This window comes from Hordeum vulgare, chromosome 6H, assembly GCF_904849725.1.
Source record: "Hordeum vulgare subsp. vulgare chromosome 6H, MorexV3_pseudomolecules_assembly, whole genome shotgun sequence".
In the NCBI taxonomy this organism is placed as follows: Eukaryota; Viridiplantae; Streptophyta; class Magnoliopsida; order Poales; family Poaceae; genus Hordeum; species Hordeum vulgare.
The window spans coordinates 15,265,377-15,269,781 of record NC_058523.1 but is presented as its reverse complement, the minus strand read 5'-3'; positions in this window follow the sequence as shown (position 1 = coordinate 15,269,781).

Below are 4,405 nucleotides of genomic sequence, written 5' to 3'. Positions count from 1 at the left end.
CTGCCCAAACGATTGCGCGGACAACATCTTTATTTTTCTTCACACAAAATTGTTAAGCAATTTGAAATTATTACTTTTGCTGGTGATAATAAAATATTTTGTCCTCACACTAATGGACGTGCCCCACGACCCTTGCCTACCTTGAGTACAGGACTGAGTGGGGGAGCTTCTACTTTGTGGATGCGGAGATGGAGGAGGAGTTGTCGCGGCCACACCTGGCTTCGGTCACCCTGGCCCCCGAGCAGGTCCTGCCGCCAGGGTTGGTAATCTCGGCTGACCTCATTCAGGCCGAGCTCGCCGCGTACATTGGTGACTTCCGTGATTCCGAGTTCACATTGGAGGTGACTGAGATGGCCCCCTCATCTTCTCGGTCCCCTTCCCTTCGGTCGAGCTGTTCCGGGTGTGCTCCCATGACTTCATCCGCTGCCCCATCAACATTGACTTCGTCCGTCTACGCATGCGCGATGCTGGCAACACCGATGCGTGCCTTCGTTCATGATGTGTCCCGGGGCTTGGTAAACTCGGCGCGATGCGTCTCAACTCTGTCTTGTTCCCGGCACCACTACTTCGACACCACCGCGTCCATGACTAACTCGGCGCCTCCTTGCTTCCGCGGCTTCACGGGGACATCCTCGACACCGGCTACCCCGACTCGACATCGACCACGACATTCTTCGCACGACTACCTCGACCACGACTACACCATCCTACGCTCTCGGCTACCTCGACATCGGCACAAAGGGCTACGGCCTTGCTTGAGCAAGCTCGTCGGTTTCACTCCAACCACAACTTCCGTGATGCATCGACCGTTACAACTGTGGGGGATGACCGTCGGCTTACCTTCTGATTATTCTCCAGTCTCACCATCTGTGTCGCTACCGTCGTGACTGCGGGGGATGTTAAGTATATTTATTATTAGAAAATATGAGATAGATTAGGATTTGTCGTACTTTGCCTTATACTCCAAAATAATCATGTACTTTTATATATATATATGCCCACGAGATCAAGCAATATAACAACTATTCCATCAATCTTTTTTCCGTTTAACTGTAAGTATTCGAATCGAGCTGCCGTAGTGTCTCATTAACGACACGTATTTGAGCTCACGGGCATACACCCCACACCGTATTTCTGTAGTTACCAACAGTATCATCACATGTCACCAACGCCGCGCTGACAGGAGTCAGACCGTGCGATCGATTCACACATCATGTCTTGCAGTGCGAGCTGATGAATATGGGCACGCGTACGCTCTGATGAACTGGGCACTCTCACGTGGCGAAGCCCACTAGCTGTTGGAGACAGGCAGACAACCATCTAATTCCGAGCGTTGGGGCTGACGATCAGACCGAGAAATCCTCTATTTATACATCCCAAGAATAGCATCCGTCGTATCAACACATCACCAGGGAGGTTAACAGGGACAACATGCGTATGTTTATTCAATGCAGTCTCTACCTTGAAATAATTAATTGGTTTTAGTTAGTTCCATTGATTAGTCCGTACTATTACATTAATGATTACAAATCTGAAATCCAAATTGACCATGTCCTTGAAATATAATACATTTGATTAGGATGGTTGAATCGATGACGGGAAGTTCGTAGTGATGGTGAAGAAGGGGATCATCGGAAACAGAAGGTTGACTTAGAGGCACAACTCCGACGTCGTCACCTTCCATGGAGCGAATGTCCTCGGTTTTATCATGGCTCCTCCCTAAATATGTGACCTTTGTGTCAATTGCATATCATATGCTTGAGGTTTAATTGATCTGGGTTATGAAGAATAAAGGAGATTAATCGTACTATATTTGTTGTATAAGAGCAAGCTCCCCACGTTATTCATTTACTATGCAAGATATAGGACGTGAAGAGAGTGACTCTTGTGGTACTAGTAATTCACTACAAGAAAATTATGTTTTACTCTGTGGCAAGCCATAAGCCGAGTGTTTTTTTCGAGCGCTCGGCTTCTCTGCATCTAAGCCGTGAACTTCATAAAAAACACCCGATAACAATAAAGCACTCGGCTTATGCTATCCTATATAAGCCGAGTGACCCGGAAATGCTCTCAGCTTATAGGCGACACACGGTATTTACGCAAAAAACAATCGGCTTCTAGCGCTCCACCCGATAAAAATACTTGCCACGTGTCTAAAACAGAGGCAGCTGACGGCGTCGTCACCCCTTAAGCTGTAAGCCGAGTGGCATTCCATAGCTCTCGGCTTATACATCTCTGGTACCACTCACCGCCATCGCAAAACATCTTGGTGAAGGCATCCTTGCTGAGAAATATGGACGGCAAGAACATGATGCCGTTGGACTGCGTGCCCTTACCCCCATGCCTCCTATGTTGCTGCTCATCCCACCGAAGCGGATGGAGGAGCCGAAGAACTCGATGAAAATGTCATAGGTTTTCCATGGGTTAAACCAGAAAGCAGAGGGCTCATGGAGATGAAGGATGTGCCCTCGGCTCACTGGAGCCGCCCGCGCCCGACGATGACACTTGTCCATTGAGCCTTCCTCCCCATACGTGTCGTACACCCCTGCGCTCCCGCGGGTCGTGTGAACTCTAGGGTTTGTGAGGAAATAGAGAGGAGGGTGGCTGTGGATCGAGGAGGTCAGTGAGGGCGGCGTGCAGGGCAACCATGCAGGCGACGAGGATGACGAAGATGGGGGCGTCAGGGGGGACGGTGATTTGTAGAGGATGTGTTGGGGCGCCGGGGATTCGGGAGGTTCTGGATAGAGGCGAACAGAAGAGGAGGCAAGTAGTGAGAGGGGGGAGAGGATGCCGGTTTTTCAAGGATAAAACGTTGGAAAGAAAATCGGGGTGGAAAGGGAATCGGTGGGAGGAGATTTCAACCGATTGACTGGGGTACAAACGAACGACGTACCAACTGCTCCTTCAAGAGTAGAGATACCAAAATAAGTTTTAATTAGCAGACTGGCATGCGCATAAGAATTTAACAAACTTTAGTTACATGGGAAATATCTTGGCCTTTCATCATTAAAACATTAATGTTGGATTAGTCTAAAGAGAATCTGTAACCAAATATGGTGCATTAACAATATGAGCCATTGAGCCCTATGCCCGCATAGTTGTTGCCTTAGATATGTTTGGGTTTCCCTTTGATATTTAAATATATGTGTATTATGCATTAATCATGTTGGATGTGCTCCCCTTAAGACAACACATGTAGAATGTGCTCACGTGAAGGTAAGAATAGTGGTATCCCAAGGAAACTGGTTCCTTTAGATGTAAGACCAGAAGAAATTTGAGAGAGCAAGTTATCGCAGACGAAAATGGTTACAGTAACTTCAGGTAATTAAGTAATAGCACAGTATACTAATTAACTAACAATACGGTATGTTAAATTCGCAGAAAGTTGGTTGAGCACATGGTTATGAATGAGTTTAATAAATTGATGACTGACAATACCGTATGTTAAACTAGACCATCTTCGAAAAAGAGGGTTATATTTATTCATCTTGTCCTTTGACATGCCATATCACAGGCATGCACGTCGCCCATAAATAGATGGCTCCTCCAAGTAGCATGATATGCTTATGTAGTGCCAGTTTGCTTCTCCTGCTAAGAGGAGAACATGAAAAAGCAGGGTAACTCATGATCAAGTGCGCAGTGAACAGACCAATACTGTGTGATTTCCTTGTTGTGAATGAGATGCATTAGGAACGTGAGTTAAAGATGATGTGTCCGGAACTGTGTGATTTCCAAGTTCAGCTTATCGTGTTAGTGCCACAACATTGGCCACGTCTGGGTCGCAGGCTTGTGGAAACGCTAGCTGGTGTATTCTACACTGTAGTCATCTTTCCGCTACGATCAAGACTATGATAGAATACACATGCACTCCTTCAGTACCGAGCTGCATGTTCCTAGTGCTTGGTGAGTACGAGTGGCATTCTACGACGTTAGAAGCTTGTGACCATTCTCCTCTGTTACAACCTCGCTCTCTCAGTTGAATTAACAAACTAGATAGGTAGATTATTTGTACTTCACCCCGTGCCATTTTAAGAACATATAATATTGGTATGCAAATAAATGGGAGTGAACTAAATAAATAAATATGAAGTTTCGTCAATATGCAACTAGTTGCATATTGAGCTTCACTTAATATGTAGCGTTTAACTGTGTGAATTGTCAGGCCCTGCGTTGCATATTTAAACCGTTCATACATCATATGTGTTGTGCATCGTGTCATGCATGTGCCGTGGTTGACCAAATGAAAAAGAATGTTTCTATAGTTGGATGTGATTTCTATATAAAAATAGGTTCATTCACTTTACAACAGACCGACAGAAATTCGAACTCATAAGTGCAACCTGTACGTCTAAAGGATATCAGATGTAGTGTATAAAATGCGAATGAAACACCAATTATGTCTTAC